The sequence below is a fragment of the Triticum dicoccoides genome, chromosome 6B (genome assembly GCF_002162155.2).
Source record: "Triticum dicoccoides isolate Atlit2015 ecotype Zavitan chromosome 6B, WEW_v2.0, whole genome shotgun sequence".
Lineage (NCBI taxonomy): Eukaryota > Viridiplantae > Streptophyta > Magnoliopsida > Poales > Poaceae > Triticum > Triticum dicoccoides.
This window is the reverse complement of record NC_041391.1, coordinates 438179208-438202922: the sequence shown is the minus strand read 5'-3', so window position 1 is coordinate 438202922 and position 23715 is coordinate 438179208.

Sequence of the window (23715 nt, the reverse complement as noted above, 5' to 3'; positions counted from 1 at the left end):
CTACGATAGCTCGGGCTCCGGCTTGGGCGAGGGGTTGAATGAATCATGTCTCGACTATAAGAATATGCCTCCTAGTGCGCCAAAGTTGTCTGAAGAAGTTCTCTGACCCTTCATGTTTCAACTACCGTCGGAGAGTCGCCATCCACCGGCAGAGCCGCCAATCGTGCCACCGCAGCAATCATGTTCTCCAAAGGGTTAGAATAATGACTCGGTGGTGTTGCTACATAATGAGGTGGAGCAGCATTCAGACGAGGGGCAACCGTCACCCGTGGCTGAACCGGCGTCCTAGCCCTAGGCGTTGCTACCCGGTTTACCTCCGGCGGGTTACTGGGGCCTGCACCGGGTGTGCGGAAGAGGTTTCTAGGATCATAAACTGGAGGCAGACGGGATTGAGCCTTCTGGTGCCTTCTCCTCCTGATCTCATTTGATGCGTCCTGATCCCTCGTAAGCCGGAAAGCCTCCGATTGAATCTGCTGGGCTCGGGCATCCAAAGCCGCCCGCTCTGTGGCCATCCTAACATCCTCCGCTTCCAGGTTTTCTTTGGCTTGCGCTACCTCCTCACATAGTTGTGCCACTTCCGCATTGTGTTGAGCTTGATCCGCCGGGTTGACCATGGCGGTTAACAAATCTATCGTATTATCCATTAAGGCCATCAGAAGCTGAGCCGACGGGTGCGCAGGGCCTCCAACCCCGGCTGCCGTCACCGCTGCTGACCCGAAAGTCATTGCTGCCGCAGCCGTAGAGTTTTGCCCGGATTGTGTGCCAGCCATGAAGATCCCAACTCTGGTCGGCGGCTCAAAGGGGTCTGGAATACTGCTGCATCGGAACAGCCCCCCAGCCCGCCATCTTGCAGTCGATACAACGAATCTGTCTCACCCGTGGATGACTCACCATCGAAGTAGATGGCCGTCTCAACGCCGGACACAGATCCTTCAGAAAATTCCCCTCCATGGATGCATCCCACGAAGGCATGCTTCACGGCGGGCTGAGCTCGGGCGGGTCTCGCACGCTGAGCCGTCTTGATGATGTCGGTGCAGATGTCCGGCTCAGGGCCCGGCTCGCCGATCTTGCCGATGAAGACGTGGATTCCACCAAAGGGGACCCGGTACCCATACTCAATTGAGCCGGCGCCGGGGCCCCAGCCTGCATCGTTGATGTAGAGCTTGCTGCGACGACTCTTGGTCATTCGGCCTACATCGTATCCCTTGAGCCCTTCGAAGCTGCCCTTCAAGAACTCAAATCCACTGTGCGCTGGCCCCACGGTGGGCGCCAACTGTCATGTAATTGTCACGATAGATGTCCTAGTGAAAGGACTTAGTCGTGGGGCCATCGCAACTAGGAAGCTTAAAGGGGTTAAAACGAGACAAAGGACACAGGAGTTTATACTGGTTTGGCCCCTTGCGGTGAAGGTAATGGCTTAATCCAGTTTGAGGTGGGATTACTTATGTCTCGATTACCAGGGAGAGAATCTGCTTGACCTAGTTCTCGATCTGATGTTACATGTCCTGAACCACCATCGGGTCATCCCTTTATATACAGAGGTCGACACCCCGCAGCTCACAGAGTCCCGGCCGGCTCATAAACAGTGTCCGACTCGATCTCTATCTATTCCTGCCTTACTATACAAGTCATACATATATGGCGGTTTATCTCTACGGGCTTTAAGTCGCCTTTGGGCCTTGGACGCTTAACTGAACCGCCATCTTCAATCATCGTCTTGGGCTTTATGAATCGCCATAGGTATAACCCGGCCCCTCCTGGGCGGGCCACACCTATTAGTTGTTGGGGAACGTAGCAGAAATTCAAAATTTTCCTATGTGTCACCAAGATCTATCTATGGAGAAACCAGCAACGAGGGGAAGGAGAGTGCATCTACATACCCTTGTAGATCGCTAAGCGGAAGCGTTCAAGAGAACGGGGTTGAAGGAGTCGTACTCGCCGTGATCCAAGTCACCGGAGATCCTAGTGCCGAACGGACGGCACCTACGCGTTCAACACACGTACAGCCCGGTGAAGTCTCTCACGCCTTGATCCAGCAAGGAGAGAGGGAGAGGTTGAGGAAGACTCCATCCAACAGCAGCACAACGGCGTGGTGGTGCTGGAGGAGCGTGGTAGTCCAGCAGGGCTTCGCCAAGCACCGCGAGATATGAGGAGAAAGAGAGGTAGGGCTGCGCCAACAGGAGAAGAAACTCATGTGTTGGGCTGCTCCTACGCCTCCACTATATATAGGGGGAGAGGGGGCTGCGCCCCCATCTAGGTTTCCACCCCCAGGGGGCGGCGGCCAGCCCTAGATCCCATCTAGGGGGGCGGCCAAGGGGTGGAGAGGGGGAAACTTGCCCCCCAAGCAAGGTGGGGCGCCCCCTCCCCAAACCCTAGGCGCCTTGGGCCCTTGTGGGGGGCGCACCAGCCCACCTGGGGCTGGTCCCCTCCCACACTTGTCCCATGCAGCCCTCCGGGGCCAGTGGCCCCACTTGGTGGACCCCCAGGACTCTCCCGGTGGTCCCGGTACGTTACCGATAAAACCCTAAACTTTTCCGGTGACCAAAACAGGACTTCCCAAATATAAATCTTTACCTCCGGACCATTCCGGAACTCCTCGTGACGTCCGGGATCTCATCCGGGACTCCGAACAACATTCGGTAACCACATACAAACTTCCTTTATAACCCTAGCGTCATCGAACCTTAAGTGTGTTGTTAGGAACCCGATCCTGAGTCACACCGATCTAGCATGTAACACATCATATCACTTTGCGGCCTCACGCACGGTATTCCCACGGGTGCCACCTTACCGGGCCCCGGACCGTTTGCGCCTTTTGGCTCACGTATATGATAGTGCCGCTAGCATCCATATGACAAAGAACCCGGGCTGACATGGCTAGTCGTGAACCCAAATTGGCACTAACTTACAGGGACAGGCATACATGACCCAGCAACGAACGTGTCGGTCATCAGCGAGTGAATCCAGGCTGTAGCACTGGGCTAGCAGGACTCCGGTGAACCGGGCTGTAGCGGGCTAACAGGACTCCGGTATTCATCGCGTGACATTTCCCCGAAGGGACAGACACAGGAACGAAGAAGGACACATGCCGGCCAGCCTAAGTGTTCCGGAGCAGTAGCAAGCTACCATGGCTCAGTGGAAACACTAGGAGACATTTCCCGGTAAGAGAGGCTACTAAGGATAAACAACTAGATAGTCAGATCCCACACATACCAAGCATTTCAATAACATACACACAATATGCTCGATATGTGCAAATACAACATGGCATCACAACATGACTCTACAACTCAAGTATTTAATCAATAGGCTCCGAGGAGCGAGATATTACAAACAGGGGTCTCACGACCCAACATTCAGAGCATACAAATCAAAGCACAAGTGGAAGCTATCATGTCTGAGTACAGACATCTATAAATGAAAAAGGCTTGAAAGCCTGACTATCTACCAGATCCTGCCGGGGGCACAAGATCGTAGCTGAGGTAACAAGCTAAACATCGAAGTCCACGCGGAACTACTAGCGAGACCGGAGTCTCTCTGCAAAACATAAAATAGGCAAACGTGAGTACAAATGTACCCAGCAAGACTTACATCAGAACTAACTACATATGCATCATTATCAACAAAGGGATGGTGGGGTTTAACTGCAGCAAGCCAGCTTTGACTCGGTGGCTATCCTGAACTACGACTGCAATGTAACTCTTTTGAGGTGGCGCACACGAGTACACATATTCACCATATCAATACACCACTATGGATCCGCTCCCGTCTCCCTACGAGAACGCCATCCATAGCACTCACGCTTATCTTGCGTATTTTAGAGTATCCACTTTCACTTGTCTATGAACTGTACCGGCAACCCAGAAGTCCTTTTCCGCGGACACGGCTATTCGAATAGATGATGTTAACCCTGCAGGGGTGTACTTCTTCACACACGCTCTCAACACTTACCACCGTTTACACGACATGTACTCGGCAACCTTCAAGCGGAAGCCCAACGTGGGTGTCGGCCACGGCCTGCCTAAACACTCAAGTCTCTAGTCTAGGTTTATCGCCTATTCGGGTTCCATCCATGAGGAGATCCGGACGGAGTTTCGCTCACAGCCCCAAACGATGTGAACAGGGTTCCGTGACACCAAACGGGCGCCTGGTTTACCCGGCCACGTGCCTACCGCATCACAGCCCACCCCTACGGTCAGCGCTGCGCACAGCCTCCAGCATACTACAAACACCAGAAACTACTTGCAACTCCTGGACAGAGGACAAGGGTGATCAAGAAGCCGAGAGGGTCCATTGGTTTCGGGCCCAATGTGTGGTAGTAGCTGAATCATGGATCACAAACACAGAACCCAGTTCCTGAGGACGGCTGCAATGAGACAACCCACCATGTACTCCTACATGGCCTCTCACCGCTACCTTTACCAAATCGTATTCACACACTTAGCTCACACACAGTAGGACATGTTCACACACCTCTGATTCATCCCCGATGAATCAGACCTGACTCAACTCTAAGCAGTAGCAGGCATGACAAACAAGCATGAATGAGTAGGCACAACAGGGCTCAAACAACTCCTACTCATGCTAGTGGGTTTCATCTATTTACTGTGGCAATGACAGGTCATGCAGAGGATAAAGGGGTTCAGCTACCGCAGCAAGTAACAGATGAATCGGTGTTGTCCTAATGCATTAAAAGAGAGCAGGAGCGAGAGAGTAGGATTGTATCGGAATGAACAAGGGGGTTTTGCTTGCCTGGCACTTCTGAAGATAACATTGAGTCTTCATTAATGTCAACGATCACAACGTCGAAACATCGTCTATCGGGAGGGAACAGATACCGGCAACAAGGAAGAAATACAATCAATGCAATGCACAATATGATGCATGCTCATGACATGGCAATATGAATGTGTTTTGAGCTAATGCAACTAGCAACAGATTAAATGAAGTTGGTTTGAATACAAGATTCAAATTCAAACTCCATATGTGATTATTCAAATGCCATTTAATTGATTTGTGCTAAACAGCAACTATAAGTTGTTCTAACATGCATGAAAATGGTGTAGATGGATTCCTTGAATTTTTCTGATAATTTTTCATATATAAATTATTTAATTTGGAGTTACGGTTGAATTTCTATGATTTTTAGAAGTTTATACAATTTTCTGGAATTTCCTGCATAATAATAAATCCAGAAAATGATTTATGGCGTCAGCACCACGTCACTGTGACGTCAGCAAAGTCAACTGGGCGCCCCAGGTCAAACCTGACCCGTGGGGTCCATTGGTCAGTGAGACAACTAGTTAACCAAGTTAATTAGCCTTAAGTTAATTCTAACTAAACTGTTTGTGGGGCCGGGGCCCACTAGTCAGCTGCACAGTGATTTAACAGAGTTTAATTAACTTAACTAAATTGTTAGTCGGGTTAATTAAACGGTAGGGCCCACCTGTCAGTGGCCCTAGGCCTGGGTTAGTGGGGTGGTTAGGCCCTAATGACCGGCCACGCCGGCGGTTTAGCGCCGGTGGCCACTAGGCACGGCAGAGACGCGCCAAAAGGCCACGGAAGCGGCGGGGAAGGGCACCGGGGTGTAGCCCACGGTCGGGCGCATCCAGAGGAGGCCACGGGAGGGCGCGGGGAGGCTTAAACTCGCCGGAAGCGAGCTTGTGGCGGCGGCCGGAGTGCGGCCTTGAGCGGCACGGGGCTGTGAGGCACTGGAAGGCCGGAGGTGGTGTTCTACGGCCTCCTGGGTCCACCTGGAGCTCGTCTATGAGCTCGGACGTGATGGCGCTAAGCAAAACGACTGCGGCAAAGAAGTGCGGCGGCGGCGAGCCTCGGCCATGGCGGGGAATGGGGCTAGAGCATGCAAACGCGAGGGAGAGAAGAGGGGTTCGGGGCAGGGGCTCACAGCGAGTCCAATGAGCGCTAGATCGAGGTCGGGGACGGCCGGGTTGCTGCGGATCGACGAAATCGAGCGCCGGTGCTGAAGCTTGAAGACGATGGCAGGGACGGCGATGCGGGGCGTCCGGCGATGCTTGTCTTGGCGGAGAGGTCGGGGACGATGTGGCGGAGCTCTCGAGCACGCTGGATGGGCGAGGGAGGGCTGGTGGCCGTGGCAACACCAAGCGGCGGCGGCGGGCATGCTCGGTCATGGGGGGGGAAGCAGAGGAGCGAGGGGGAGGGAGGTCCAGAGAGCGAGGGAGAAGTGAGAGGGGGTCGGGGAGGCGCGTGGCGTCACTGGGGCATCGAGGAGGAGCCAGGCAGGCTGGGAGGGAGGAGGTGGAGGCTTCGGGCGCGCTGGCGTCGACACGCCTCTGCCTACTGGCAGAGGTGGAAGAAGACTAAGGCGCCCCTGGTGGGCTTGGCTGATTCTGCTGGGCCACCAGGTGAGTGGGCCTCAGGTAAGCGTCAGGTAAGTCCTTCTCTCCCTCTCTTTTATTTGTTTTAGTTTTCTATTTTTATTACTCTATTTTGAATTAGTAAAAATACTAACTCATTTTATAAAATCCCGACAAAAATTGTGGGCACTATTTGGATTATTTCCAATAGCCCCCAAGTACTTTCAGGATTATTTGGACATTTAAAAAAATATTATAAAATTTAAATGTCCAAATTCAAATACTTATGAATTAATCCAGTGACCAAATGTGACATGAAAAATGTGCAGCACCTCTGGTTCTGGTTTAAAGCATTTTTCCAGAAATGATGAACATTTTCTTAAGCCATTTGAATTCACTGAAAAATATTTTTGGTTGAACCTATTTGAATTCCTTTAATGCTAGGGTTTAGGCAATCCCCATTTCAAGTTTAAAAGAAATTTAGACATGATGCAACAGCCAAGCTAGCCCAAGTGCATAGCAAGCCAGGGATGTGACAACTCACCCCCACTAAACAAAAATCTCGTCCCGAGATTCAAGTGTAGGGTAAGGTGAAGGGGGAACGCCAACTAGCACAATCTTCACGATCCAGGTTGCACTTCAATTGAACGTTGAGTCGTTCACCATCATTGTCTCGAAGTCTTGCTCTGAGAACTCCAACTATCATGACAACAAGAGGAAGGAAAGACCCTAAAAGAATTGTTCTTCTCGAAGGTCGAACAACTCAGAATTAACTCACGGAATGAAACATAGTAACATCTCTCAAGCTGAGACACGAAGCATACATCTGAGGAAATGGAGTGAGACAGATGACGAGGGTTCACAGGTAGACAACAATTTCACGCTTAAGAAGGTGGTAATCGATTGTCAACGTAGTGAGGAGTTGAGTTGCCATGATACCACAACGAGGCACCTTAGGGATGGTGACTCGTAGATATATCCCCTTAAGTGGCAAAAAGAATTACCTTTGATTCAGAGATCATTGAAACTCTTTAAACCAGCCTAAGGCAATTCTCGAGCGATCGTTTGGAGGGGGTCGGTAGAATGGCATACTCGGACTTGGATGATGTGGATTACCTTGTTGAAGACAACGTAATGGATGAATTTGCTTACCACCGGAAATGGAAGAGACCCATGGTAGAATGGCACATTGGCGGTGCAAGCTGGGAATAAAATGCAAATGCTGGGAATGATTCTGGTAACTGGGGAAGAACCCAACAATAGAGAGTGAATTCACTGTTTGAAAAGGTCATAGCATTGCCGAGGAAACTGAGAGGAATCCCAGTTAGTGCCGATGATAACACGTAGCGCTTGTGCGTGCTCTCAAGAACTTGAGCATTTCCACAATCATCAAGGTTTTACCAATATCCGTGTCAAGGATCCTGGCAACACAACTTGCTACCATGATGAATGATGATGGATGATGCAGATGCAAAGGAAGATAACACTTTCTCAGATTTCACCTTAGCGAGGCCAAGCAACCAAAATCTGCATGATCGACCGAGAGACATTTAGCACTCGGCTTCTAATGTTCTCCTTGATGTGCTAGTGTAACCCATTCATAGATATGGTTTGATATCTAAAACATCAAGTAAAAAGGTCGGACTTCGGGAACACAAAAATCCATAAGGAGTAGCTTATTGGAGTAAAACCCTACGAAATCCTTATGGGGAGGTGGCCAACTTCCTCAATCAAGATATTATAATAACAGGTCTTCCGGCGGGGTGTGTTGGCCACGACATCCACTTTACCGGTTATCGCGAGACCAATATTATAGTTCTTGGAAAATGTTCCAACCATCACATCTGCCTGAGATTCAGATCTGGTTGGTGTCAGAATATCCCAGACTCATCAAGTCTAGAAAGAAAAATGAAAGTTTACAACACAAATCGACGAGACGGCTTTGTGAGATTCTCGGGGAATGAACTACGATAGCAAACTCCAAAACATGAGCTGGTTCTACTACACACGTGTGAACACGATGTCCTAGACAAGCATGACCACGTGGTAGTCTTACAATAAAACACTACCGAGTTCAGGTTGGGAACCATCATCGAGGATATCAAAGTCCTTATATAAGTCCGGATTAGCTCTTATGAAGGAACTCCTTCTCCTTGAACAAATCAATCAGTGGCTTGGTGTGCTAGGGATACATATAGATTGAAGGTGGCAAGTCTTCAAACCACAGAATTCTTCGCACGTGTGCATGACTGATTTGGAATGATTCCAAAGAAAGAAACATTGACTTTCTCGAATCCACGGCGGCAACTTGCATCAGATGCACATGAATTAAAGGAAGTCACTACCTTCATCCAAACATATGCTTCATGAACGAAACACGAAGAAATGCTTACACAAGTTTCCAACACTAGGTTGATGTTCAACATGATTCATGGGGGGAGACAAAATGCTACTGATGGGCTCAACAGCAACTCATCGGAATTTCCATATCACTGGACTTCCACCATCATGTGAACACGGTGATAGCATTGGTCAGACCAAAGATGTAATGGTGTATGCTCGAGGGATCAACCACGAGTAAGAAAACATTACGAGCATCGTTGGTACTGATTTGATTTGACGATAGCCCACACTCAAATCAAAGGATTGATAAGACAATAGGTCCAGCAACTGATCACAGGGACCAATCGATGAAGATATCATCTTTCTTCAACACACACTACACAAGAATATCCCTTTGGAACGAACTAAGTCAGGCAAGCTTTTATCTTCCAACTCTCCAAGTTGTTGTCTAGCTTAACCAACTAGCTCAGGGATATCTAACACCGATTCTTGGAGAGAAGGTGGTTCACAAGAAACCAACTTGATCACGAGCTCAACATAACAGTCAGGGGACAACCTGGTAATACTTCCGAGAAGATATTCGGGAAATCACGAACCACCGGTATGTTACTAAGCTCGAGAACAATCTCGCTTTTGAGGGCAAGACGATATGATCAAATGAGTGAGGACTTGACAAGATCCTAACTCATCAATCGAAGGGTGCACCGAAATAAGGACTAGGTAGCACGATCAGTCTTAGAAGGATGATTCAAAAACCAACACGCTAAGAATGAAATTATTATCCTTTAACTACCAAGCAACGAGGTTGCTGGGAGTATTGATTTCACACATCACAATTCATTTGTCGGTATTCCGGTTGCATCAACACGAGGACCGAGGAATGACTAATGATGGTGAGAAGTATCACTACCAAGAGTTCATAGGATGGTGTGCAATTCCTATAACAATCTCGATATAAAAGATGGTAATACTCCAAGGTAGAACAGAGCAGAAGCAAGATTAGCAATTTGATCTGCGGAGTACGACTTCTTTGACCCAATCCTGGATATGGAAGAGGTACTGGAGTTTGTTTCTCCTAGTCATTCCGCGATAGAATGGCTTGACGGACCACAAGAGTAATAGGCATCGATAAACGAACGCATGCATACTCTTGACTATCAATTGATAGACGAAGGTCAGTAGACAACTAAAGAGGGACAACTCAAAGGAACATATAACTTTCTGAGTTGTGGATGCATAGATTAGTAGGTCGATCCAAGTTCAACATAATTCTTCCGGATAACCCATGCAGAAAGGTTGAGCTGGCAGAGTCACAATATAGCATGGAGAACTCATCGAGAGCACTCTTGTTGTCATCTTTTGGTTCAGAAGAACTCCTGCCAGGAATGGTTCATGGTAATTGGAAGAAGGATGTACCACGAACCTCGAGGACTATCGCAAAGGTTACTAATATCCTAAAGGAACTAGCAACACTATCAACATGAGGTAAATGGGGTGAATCTCGGGTTCAAGAACCCAGGAATGAAATGCCTACTAACTAAATGGCATCACGGGATGCTTTCGATAATGACGGCCAGAATCATCACACTGGAAACATAGATCATGGCTAGACCACTAGATGATCCCCTAAGCACTTAGGGTCATAATTATTAACTCCAACATATATGTCGAGGCAATAAGGTACCTCAACTCACTAATTTGTGTGATTAATCTGACCAAAAGGACATCGGGAACGGGAAGAAGGGATTTGCAAATGCATCAGACTGTTTGGAGACCTGGGATGACTCCGACAGCATAACGACTGTAAATGCTCAAAAAGTTTGGAGACATACTACAAAATGGTGGCATAACCACTCAAAAACACAATATCAAGGTTTCGAGATCAACAATTAACATACGGAAGTAGTAGGAACTGAACTGAGACTTAAATCCAACAATCTATAAGTCTACGGATTAGTAACACGTGATCCTGATAGAAAGAAGAGATAGCCTAGTTCTTAATCCCCGTAGGAAAGATAAGATGACTCAGATCAGAAGGGCATAAGGTATAAGGAGTAAAAAGAGCCTTACGTTCCATCCCACAATCAATTCCCTTATATAACTAAAGAATTTCTAGACTCAACTTCGACCAGTTTGGCTTGGTAATCCTACAGGCAGTCAAGCTCTGATACCAAAGCTGTCAGGAACCCGATCCTGAGTCACACCGATCTAGCATGTAACACATCATATCACTCTGCGGCCTCACGCACGGTATTCCCACGGGTGCCACCTTACCTGGCCCGGGACCGTTTGCGCCTTTTGGCTCACGTATATGATAGTGCCGCTAGCATCCATATGACAAAGAACCCGGGCTGACATGGCTAGTCGTGAACCCAAAGTGGCACTAACTTACAGGGACAGGCATACATGACCCAGCAACGAACGTGTCGGTCATCAGCGAGTGAATCCAGGCTGTAGCACTGGGCTAGCAGGACTCCGGTGAACCGGGCTGTAGCGGGCTAACAGGACTCCGGTATTCATCGCGTGACATTTCCCCGAAGGGACAGACACATGAACGAAGAAGGACACATGCCGGCCAGCCTAAGTGTTCCGGAGCAGTAGCAAGCTACCATGGCTCAGTGGAAACACTAGGAGACATTTCCCGGTAAGAGAGGCTACTAAGGATAAACAACTAGATAGTCAGATCCCACACATACCAAGCATTTCAATAACATACACACAATATGCTCGATATGTGCAAATACAACATGGCATCACAACATGACTCTACAACTCAAGTATTTAATCAATATGCTCCGAGGAGCGAGATATTACAAACAGGGGTCTCACGACCCAACATTCAGAGCATACAAATCAAAGCACAAACGGAAGCTATCATGTCTGAGTACAGACATCTATAAATGAAGAAGGCTTGAAAGCCTGACTATCTACCAGATCCTGCCGAGGGCACAAGATCATAGCTGAGGTAACAAGCTAAACGTCGAAGTCCACGCGGAACTACTAGCGAGACCGAAGTCTCTCTGCAAAACATAAAATAGGCAAACGTGAGTACAAATGTACCCAGCAAGACTTACATCAGAACTAACTACATATGCATCATTATCAACAAAGGGATGGTGGGGTTTAACTGCAGCAAGCCAGCTTTGACTCGGTGGCTATCCTGAACTACGACTGCAATGTAACTCTTTTGAGGTGGCGCACACGAGTCCACATATTCACCATATCAATACACCACTATGGATCCGCTCCCGTCTCCCTACGAGAACGCCATCCATAGCACTCACGCTTATCTTGCGTATTTTAGAGTATCCACTTTCACTTGTCTATGAACTGTACCGGCAACCCAGAAGTCCTTTTCCGCGGACACGGCTATTCGAATAGATGATGTTAACCCTGCAGGGGTGTACTTCTTCACACACGCTCTCACCACTTACCGCCGTTTACACGACATGTACTCGGCAATCTTCAAGCGGAAGCCCAACGTGGGTGTCGGCCACGGCCTGCCTAAACACTCAAGTCTCTAGTCCAGGTTTATTGCCTATTCGGGTTCCATCCATGAGGAGATCCGGCCGGAGTTTCGCTCACAGCCCCAAACGATGTGAACAGGGTTCCGTGACACCAAACGGGCGCCCGGTTTACCCGGCCACGTGCCTACCGCATCACAGCCCACCCCTATGGTCAGCGCTGTGCACGGCCTCCAGCATACTACAAACACCAGAAACTACTTGCAACTCCTGGACAGAGGACAAGGGTGATCAAGAAGCCGAGAGGGTCCATTGGTTTCGGGCCCAATGCGTGGTAGTAGCTGAATCATGGATCACAAACACAGAACTCAGTTCCTGAGGACGGCTGCAATGAGACAACCCACCATGTACTCCTACATGGCCTCTCACCGCTACCTTTACCAAATCGTATTCACACACTTAGCTCACACACAGTAGGACATGTTCACACACCTCTGATTCATCCCCGATGAACCAGACCTGACTCAACTCTAAGCAGTAGCAGGCATGACAAACAAGCATGAATGAGTAGGCACAACAGGGCTCAAACAACTCCTACTCATGCTAGTGGGTTTCATCTATTTACTGTGGCAATGACAGGTCATGCAGAGGATAAAGGGGTTCAGCTACCGCAGCAAGTAACAGATGAATCGGTGTTGTCCTAATGCATTAAAAGAGAGCAGGAGCGAGAGAGTAGGATTGTATCGGAATGAACAAGGGGGTTTTGCTTGCCTGGCACTTCTGAAGATAACATTGAGTCTTCATCAGTGTCAACGATCACAACGTCGGAACATCGTCTATCGGGAGGGAACAGATACCGGCAACAAGGAAGAAATACAATCAATGCAATGCACAATATGATGCATGCTCATGACATGGCAATATGAATGTGTTTTGAGCTAATGCAACTAGCAACAGATTAAATGAAGTTGGTTTGAATACAAGATTCAAATTCAAACTCCATATGTGATTATTCAAATGCCATTTAATTGATTTGTGCTAAACAGCAGCTATAAGTTGTTCTAACATGCATGAAAATGGTACAGATAGATTCCTTGAATTTTTCTGATAATTTTTCATATATAAATTATTTAATTTGGAGTTACGGTTGAATTTCTATGATTTTTAGAAGTTTATACAATTTTTTGGAATTTCCTGCATAATAATAAATCCAGAAAATGATTTATGGCGTCAGCACCACGTCACTGTGACGTCAGCAAAGTCAACTGGGCGCCCCAGGTCAAACCTGACCCGTGGGGTCCATTGGTCAGTGAGACAACTAGTTAACCAAGTTAATTAGCCTTAAGTTAATTCTAACTAAACTGTTTGTGGGGCCGGGGCCCACTAGTCAGCTGCACAGTGATTTAACAGAGTTTAATTAACTTAACTAAATTGTTAGTCGGGTTAATTAAACGGTAGGGCCCACCTGTCAGTGGACCTAGGCCTGGGTTAGCGGGGTGGTTAGGCCCTAATGACCGGCCACGCCGGCGGTTTACCGCCGGTGGCCACTGGGCACGGCGGAGACGCGCCAAAAGGCCACGGAAGCGGCGGGGAAGGGCACCGGGGCGTAGCCCATGGTCGGGCGCATCCAGAGGAGGCCACGGGAGGGCGCGGGGAGGCTAAAACTCGCCGGAAGCGAGCTTGTGGCGGCGGCCGGAGTGCGGCCTTGAGCGGCGCGGGGCTGTGAGGCACTGGGAGGCCGGAGGTGGTGTTCTACGGCCTCCTGGGTCCACCTGGAGCTCGTCTATGAGCTCGGACGTGATGGCGCTAAACAAAACGACTGCGGCGAAGAAGTGCGGCGGCGGCGAGCCTCGGCCATGGTGGGGAATGGGGCTAGAGCATGCAAACGCGAGGGGGAGAAGAGGGGTTCGGGGCAGGGGCTCACAGCGAGTCCAATGAGCGCTAGATCGAGGTCGGGGACGGCCGGGTTGCTGCGGATCGACGAAATCGAGCGCCGGTGCTGAAGCTTGAAGACGATGGCAGGGACGGCGATGCGGGGCGTCCGGCGATGCTTGTCTTGGCGGAGAGGTTGGGGACAATGTGGCGGAGCTCTCGAGCACGCTGATGGGCGAGGGAGGGCTGGTGGCCGTGGCAACACCAAGCGGCGGCGACGGGCATGCTCGGTCATGGGGGGGGAAGCAGAGGAGCGAGGGGGAGGGAGGTCCAGAGAGCGAGGGAGAAGTGAGAGGGGGTCGGGGAGGCCCGTGGCGTCACCGGGGCGTCGAGAAGGAGCCAGGCAGGCTGGGAGGGAGGAGGTGGAGGCTTCGGGCGCGCTGGCGTCGACACGCCTCTGCCTACTGGCAGAGGTGGAAGAAGACCAAGGCGCCCCTGGTGGGCTGGGTTGATTCTGCTGGGCCACCAGGTGAGTGGGCCTCAGGTAAGCGTCAGGTAAGTCCTTCTCTCTCTCTCTTTTATTTGTTTTAGTTTTCTATTTTTATTACTCTGTTTTGAATTAGTAAAAATACTAACTCATTTTATAAAATCCCGACAAAAATTGTGGGCACTATTTGGATTATTTCCAATAGCCCCCAAGTACTTTCAGGATTATTTGGACATTTAAAAAAATATTATAAAATTTAAATGTCCAAATTCAAATACTTATGAATTAATCCAGTGACCAAATGTGACATGAAAAATGTGCAGCACCTCTGGTTCTGGTTTAAAGCATTTTTCCAGAAATGATGAACATTTTCTAAAGCCATTTGAATTCACTGAAAAATATTTTTGGTTGAACCTATTTGAATTCCGTTAATGCTAGGGTTTAGGCAATCCCCATTTCAAGTTTAAAAGAAATTTAGATATGATGCAACAGCCAAGCTAGCCCAAGTGCATAGCAAGCCAGGGATGTGACATGTGTAGACCCTACGGGTTCGGGAGACATGTAGACATGACCGAGACGTTCTCCGGTCAATAACCAACAGCGGGATCTGGATACCCATGTTGGCTCCCACATGTTCCACGATGATCTCATCGGATGAACCACGATGTCAAGGACTCAATCGATCCCGTATACAATTCCCTTTGTCTATCGGTATTGTACTTGCCCGAGATTCAATCGTCGGTATACCGATACCTTGTTCAATCTCGTTACCGGCAAGTCTCTTTACTCGTTCCGTAACACATCATCCCGTGATCAACCCCTTGGTCACATTGTGCACATTATGATGATGTCCTACCGAGTGGTCCCAGAGATACCTCTCCGTTACACGGAGTGACAAATCCCAGTCTCGATTCGTGCCAACCCAACAGACACTTTCGGAGATACCCGTAGTGCACCTTTATAGTCACCCAGTTACGTTGTGACATTTGGTACACCCAAAGCATTCCTACGGTATCCAGGAGTTGCACAATCTCATGGTCTAAGGAAAAGATACTTGACATTAGAAAAGCTTTAGCATACGAACTACACGATCTCTGTGCTAGGCTTAGGATTGGGTCTTGTCCATCACATCATTCTCCTAATGATGTGATCCCGTTATCAATGACATCCAATGTCCATGGTCAGAAAACCGTAACCATCTATTGATCAACGAGCTAGTCAATTAGAGGCTTACTAGGGACATGGTGTTGTCTATGTATCCACACATGTATCTGAGTTTCCTATCAATACAATTATAGCATGGATAATAAACAATTATCATGAACAAGGAAATATAATAATAACTAATTTATTATTGCCTCTAGAACATATTTCCAACAGTAGTTATATCTCCAACACTATAAGAAAGAGGGACACAAAATTTATATATTGTATATTCATCCAGAGAGGGATGAACAACGACTCGAGAAGTTTCTTGAAATGCATAACATATTGAAAATCACATGGGGTATGAACAACTTCGTGATGACCATGTTGACCATTTGTGGGCGCTCCTTCGGCAATAAACTTCCTCATGTTATGTTTTAGAGATTTGTTGTGTTTTAATTTAAACTTTATTTGAATTTGAATTTCAAATCTAATTTCATAAATTATGATTTTGAAATTATGTTCAATTATGTGTGCCTGCAATAACAATATTTTAATCATTGTATTGGAAGAGACATGCATATGCCATTTCTATGCTAGTTTAAAGGAACTAGGAAAAAATATTGGACAGATTTATGGGGATCTGATAAAACACTCCACCTACAAACCTCCTGTAAATTATTGGGACACCCCTAATAACCATTTATTGGGGATCTTTTTATGGAGATCCATTGGAGATGCTTTTTTTAACACAGTACAGACGCAAGCGCTCATATACACGCGCATACACTCACCCCTATGAATGCACACACGCACACCCTACCCTTATGAGCACCTCCGAAAGACTGAGCAGGCATATCATTTTAAAATTTACAAAGTCACCGTAGGCACCTCGTTGTCGATGGGAACGTCTCCTCCCACTGAATGTGCACCATCGCTGGAAATCTTGAAATAAATCCAGGAATAAAAGCGAGCTCCAGGACTTGAACCCTAGTGGGCTGAGGATATATACCACAGTCCCTCTAACCATCCAACTGCTTTTAACACAACTCTTTTCACAAACTCTTGGTAATCAAGATCATTAATGGAAAAAAAGATCATTATTCTGCATGTATCCTGAATACGGTAGCAAATCTCTCTGGTGACAGTCAAGTACTATAACTTAAACCCCTTTTGTAATTGTCTTCTGAGTACATTGAAATTCACTTACCAAAGTGAACATATACCTCGAATACAACGACTGCTGATTTAATTTACTCGCAGTAGTGACTCTCCCTTTTTATGGTACTCCCCTCGATCCGAATTAATTGGCGCTCGGAAACATATAAAAGCATAAGGAAAAGCTTGTCCCTGGTGGATCACTGGCGTGTACGGTCTGCAAGATGCTGATGACAAAATTGTGTTCCTGAACGAGCTCCATGAGCTACGCGCTACCATGACCGGACCATGGCTGCTGGGAGGGGACTTCAACATGGTCATTTCCGTCGCCGACAAGAAAAATGGTCAGATCAATCACCGTACCTCCAGCAGATTCCGGCGCTTTATCACGGACCACGCCCTGCGCGACATTTATATGCACGGGAGATGCTACACTTGGTTGAGCGAGCAGGAGAATCCAACGTTGGTCCGTAATGGTCGTGTGTTGTGCACCACCTCCTGGGCCACTGATCACCCGCAGCACCTCCTACACTGCCTCGCATCTGCAGCCTCCGATCACTGCCTCCTCGTCGTGGGCTGCTCCCTCTGCTCGCCAGGGAAGAGAAGGTTCCACCTTGAGCGATTCCGGATCATACTCGATGGATTCATGCCTGCTGTTGAGGCGGCTTGGTACTATGTCCCCACCGACGTGGACCCTTTCCGGCGGCTCTTCGCGCAGCTCAAGGCCACCGCCCGCCACCTCCAGAGCTGGGGCTCCCGCTCCGTCGGTCACATCACGTCCCAACTCATTACGGCGCGTGAGCTCATCTACCGAGTTGATGTCACGCAGGACCACAGAATGCTTTCACCCGCCGAGGCCTGGCTCCGGCGCGAGCTCAAACGCGCCTACCTTGGTCTGGCCTCTCTCGAGAGATGCCTTGTGCGCGAGCGCGTCCGGCTCCGCTGGCTAAAGAAGGGCGACACGAACGCTGCCTTCTACAAGATCCACGCCGCGCACCGGAACCAGAAAAAGCGCATCCTCAGCCTCTGCGTGCAAGATGAGATTATCACGAATGCAACCTCCATGACGCGGGTGGCATATGAGCACTTCTCCTCCATCCTGGGCACCGTGACTGCGCGGACCCGTTCCATCCGCCTCGACGCGATCAATCACAAAAGCTTTGACCTTCTTGAGCTGGACGCTCCTTTCTCTGAGGAAGAGATTTTGGACGCATCAAGAACATGCCAACGGGCAAGGCATCCCGGCCCCGATGGATTTACCTCTGAATTCCTCCGGGCATGTTGGCCAATCATCAAAGCGGATATCTGCGAGGCTTTTGACAAGCTCTACGCTATGAACGGGCACGGCTTCCACAAGCTCAATGAGGCCCTCCTCATTCTGCTGCCCAAGAAACATGATGCTGCCGTGATTGCCGACTACCGGCCCATTAGTCTGATCCACATCGGTGCTAAACTGTTTACCAAGGTGCACTCCTCGCGCCTCGCTCCCAGGATGAAGGAGATCGTCTCCGCCAACCAAAGCGTGTTCACAACACGATAATTTCCTCATTATCCAGCAAACGGACAGTCTCCTCCACAACAACACGTCATCGCGAGTCCTACTGAAGCTTGACATTGCCAAGGCCTTTGATACGGTCTCCTGATATTTCCTCCGCGAGACTCGGACGCACCTTGGCTTCGGGAGGCGATGGTGCAAGTGGATCTCCATCCTTACATCCACGGCCTCCACTCCCGTCCTTGTCAATGGCAACCAAGGGCTGCCGGTGGATAACACTTGTGGACTGCGCCAGGGGGATCCGGTGTCGCCCATGCTGTTCGCCATCGTCATCGACACCCTCAACTCCCTCCTCCAACATTTCGTGTCTACTGGTGCATTGCGGCGGCTCACCGCGAGGCACGGAGCCTCCAGCATCTCGCTCTTCGCTGACGACGTGGTCATCTTCTATCACCCCGACCTGCCAGAGCTTGCCACCATCTGTGTGCTGCTACAACTGTTTGGCGACGCGTACGACCTGCGCACCAATTTCGCCAAGTGCTCGACATCGCCAATCCGGTGTACGAGCAAGGAAGTCACCGCGATCGCCTCGGGGATTTCATGCGCCGTCAAAGATTTCCCCATTCCTTACCTTGGTTTGCCACTCACCATCTGCATGTGCCATGCCTCCGCGCTCTTCCCCTTGTGGACAAGCTATGCAAGAAACTCGCCACCTGGAAAGCCTCTCCTCTATCCCGTGCCGAGCGCCTTGCCCTGGTGCGGCACATGCTCACCGCCATGCTAATCCACATCCTGCTCGCCATGGCTCTTAATCCCACAATCCTCAAGAAGATCATTGCAGTGGTGCGGGACTTCCTCTGGCATGGGCGCAAGGACGGCAAGCATGGCTGGTGCTTTGTAAGCTGGCCCAAACTCTCCTGCCCGCTCGAGCATGGCGGCCTCGCGGTGCGTGACCTCCATCGCACGGGCGTCGCCTTGCGCGCCCGCTGGCTATGGCTGCAAGCCACTGATCCGGACCGCCCCTGGAGCCATCTTCAGCTCCCGAGCGACGAGGAAACGAGCCAATTCTTTCGCGCATCCACCACCTGGATCATCGGGGATGGGCAGACATGCCGCTTCTGGATTGACCACTGGATCGAGGGATCTTCGCCGCTGAGATTGCTCCTGCCCTGGTGGCACTAGTGTCGCGCCGCCAGCGCCTCGTTTGCGAGGCCCTGCCGAACTCGCTCTAGATTGGAGACATCCACGGTGCCATGAGCGCCGCCGCTGCGATCAAGTACGTCGAGTTGTGGAGAAAGATACAAAGTATTCGACTCTTGGCCGAACCTGACAGAATCACATGGAAGTGGACCAACAACGGGGGATCTATACGGCAAGCTCCGCGTACAAGGCCCTGTTCCGCGGTTCGATTACCAGCCCCTTCTGGCGCCTCATCTGGCGCTCGTGGGCACCTGATGGAGCCAAATTCTTTCTTTGGCTAGCCTCGATGGATCGCTGCTGGACGGCCGAGCGTCGTGCTCGCCATGGGTTGCTGCACGACCCCCTCTGCAAGTTTTGCTGCCAAGAGCTCAAGTCCCTGGACCACCTTCTTGCCTGGTGCATCTTCTCCGGGATAACTTGGCACGAGATCCTCTCATGGTGCCGGCTACCAGTCCACACACGGAGCTCCACCGATGGTTTCTTCGAATGGTGGTCAACAACTCCTCTGCAGCTCCTATCCGCAAGGGGACGAACTCGCTCATCGTGCTCACCGCCTGGTCCATTTGGAAGCACCGGAACGCCACTATCATCGACAATGCCAGACCTTCGAACGACGATCTAGCTCGCACAATCAAAGATGAGGCCCGCCTGCGGGCACGTGCTGGAGCAACTAGGCTAGCATCCATCATTCCTATAACCCGAGAGCGCATGTAATGAGGCTGAGCACCCTCTTCCATCTGCTCACGTTGCACTCTTCGGGACGCCTTCGGTGCATGCCCCTAGAGTCGCACCATGTATTCTCTCCTCCTATCAATGAAATGATACACAACAATGCGTATTTACCCCAAAAAAAAGCTTGAGTTGGTGCTGGATGACAATGATTGCTGACGTAGTCAGGTGCCGCGGAGATGTAGAGCTTTTCGTTGTTTTCCATTCTTCTTCCCCGGCGCCAAGTCCGCCACCATGTCTCGCAAACTTTACAACTCGGCCAAAAAAAATAGCAAAACGGCGTGGAAGATCCCTCTGGAGTGTCGGTTCACTACTAATTATATGGACTATCAGTTCGAAAGTGTTTGCCTAATCATTGCCTAGTTTCAAGAACAAAACTCTTTGGCTGGGGCATTAGTACTGGATAGTCTCATTGGGTTGCTACTAGTAATCCCTTTTCCTGCTTGAGTGCTACTATGAGCCGCATATACTAGTTTAGGGGATCCCCTAGTTTAGTGTATCATCTCCTCTAATCATCCAAGTCGCCATTAACAGATAGGAAAAGATGATTGGTTATATTAATAGTACGCCACAATGATCAACTTACTTAGTAAATACAACTACCCCCCTCCATTCATAAATACATGATGCCATGTTTTGAATATTTTTACAAAATATTTTCCTTTATGAACTTAGGACATTATGAAACTATTTATCATCACAAGGAAAAGCATAGTATTGTCACCTGACCAATTTGACTTTTTCATACATGGGGTATGTGACCCCTTCATCACGTATTAAGAGCTAAAGTTAGAAAAGTGTGAACGGACGCTTTGCAGGAGGTCGTCTATTTACGAGCAACATAATACTCCCTCCGTCCCATAATAACTGTCTTAACTTTGTACTAACTTTAGTATAAAATTGTACTAAGTTTGACACACTTATTTTGGGACAGAGGGAATATATACCAAATAAGTCGTGGACATGTAGCCCTAGGCTTTATACTTCATTATAAGCTAAATGATATTTTTGCAACTTATAATTGTTTTCCCATTGCCCGGATCTAATCATCCAAGTCAAACGGCATATACATATATGGATTTATGTGTCACGAGCACGAGATGTAAGCACCACAGAAGGAAAACCTTTTTTTTCTAAAATGAGTAAACAGATCGATTCTCGTAGAGTCTTTCTTGTTTCTTTTGTCGTCATGTTTGGATGAAGTTCTCGAAGGAAAGGATGTCAAGACCAAGATGATGGAATGAATCAATGTTCTTAAGAAGTGCAATTTGGATCGTGAAGATTGTGTTAGTTTAGTGCTTCCTCTTCTTCTTACATCACGTTTTGAATCTCGGGACAAGATTCTTATTTAGTGGGGTGAGTTGTCACATCCTTAGAATAGTTGCCTGTAAATAGTTGCATTAATGAGCATAATCATGCATCATTTTATTTTCAAACGAAATTGAATTGAGGGAATTCTCAAAGCCTTAATCATTAAAAATATCCTATCGACCTATGAGGGGGGAACTGGTCAGCTTCTGAGCCCTGATAAGTGTTCAATTAAATTTGGCAAAAAGTGTAGTATGGAAGATCAGGTGGCCACGATGGTCATTCTTAATATTACTGCAGAAGGTTTTGAGGATAAGTACCTTGGTTTACCGGTACCTGAAGGTAGAATGAAGGTTGGTAAGTTTCAGTCGACCAAAGATAAGGCTCTAAAAAGATCATCAGATTGGATTGAAAAATATACTTCAAGTGGTATTAAGGAAAATCAAATCAAGGCAGTGTTGCAAGCGCTCCCAGTGTACGCCATGGGCATCTTCAAATTTCCAGGTTCATTATGTAATGAGTTGGCTCAGATTATAAAGAATTTCTGGTGGGGAGACGAAGAAGATAGGAGGAAAATTCATTGGTTAGCTTAGGATAAACTCACTAAGCCAAAAAGACAGGGAGGCATGGATTTCCGAGATCTTAGGTTATTTAATCAAGCTCTCTTGACCAAACAGGCGTGGCGGCTATTGGTGTACCCAGATTCTTTGTGTGCTAAGGTTTTGAAGGCAAAATACTACCCCAATGGCCACATTTTGGATACTGTGTTCCCGCAAGCTACTTCGATGAATTGGCAAGGTATTATGCATGGCCTGGAACTGTTAAAAAAAAGGGTCATATGGAGAGTGGTTGATGGTAAAAATGTAAATATTTGGGGAGATAACTGGCTACCTAGAAACTCCAGCCTTAGAGTTACTTCAAAGAAAAATCGCACTAGACTGAAATGGATATCTGAATTATTCATGAGCGAAACAACAAGATGGGATGAAATATTAATCAGGTACTTGTTCTATCACCATGATGCGGAGGAGATTCTAAATGTACGTATTCAGTCTGGAGGAGAGGGAGATCAAGTTGCTTGGCATTATGAGAAAAATAGTATGTTTTCTGTTAATAGTGCGTACAGACTGGCCTTAAATCTTAAGGACGATAAGGGCAAAACTAGAACGTCCAACACTATTGATAATGAGAGGAGCATGTGGGACGTTATTTGGAAGGCCAAAGTCCCACAAAAAATTAGAATTTTTGTCTGGCGAGCCGCGTCCAATAGTTTGGCGACCCAGATAAACAGAGTTGCTCATCACCAAATAGTGTTAGATATGTGTACTATTTGTGGTGTGGAGGAAGAAAGTATTTTTCATGCCCTGCTGACTTGTCCTAAGGCGTGTGCATTTCGTTTTGCCATGAGAGATGTGTGGAATATTCCTGGAGAGGAGTTCTTCAGATGTACAGGGCCGGACTGGTTTCTTATTCTGCTTGACCAATTGGGGTCACCGGTTCGCGAGCAAGTTTTATTCATATTTTGGTGAGCTTGGCATCCGAAGAATGATCTGATTTTGGAAGGGGGAAAGAGTCTTTATCTGCTTCTGCTATATTCGTGGAAAATTACTGGAAATCTTTTACGACGACAAATGCCTGTGTGCAAGTTGACCTGAGCAACAAAGGTAAGGGGGTGGTTGACAAGTGGAGGTGTGTTACTCAACCCGTAATTGGTCGCCGAGTTTGGGAGTTCCCGGATCCCGAGTATATTAAGATTAATGTTGATGCAAGTTTTGTGGAGAGCATGAGATCTACTAGTGTTGGAGTTGTTGTCAGGAATGACCTGGGCGAAGTATTGGTCTCATCATGGGATTTTATCCGCTCCTGTACTTGTGTGGATGAAGCAGAACTTCGTGCGTCCCTCACCGGGTTATACATAGGTATTACACTTCACAAACCAATTATCCTGGAAACTGATTGCGCTTTTGTTGTTTCTTGTCTGGCTAGAGATTCCATTGACAGGTCTCCGTTGGCGGACCTGAAAATGGAGGCGTTGAGCGTATCAAAACTCATAAAGGATTTTAAGATCACGAAGATTGATAGCGGTCAAAAAGGGTGGCGCACGAGATTGCAAAATTCAGTTTTGACAGTAGATTCGAGGGCCTCTTATGTAATAGTATTCCGCCATGTGTAACTGCT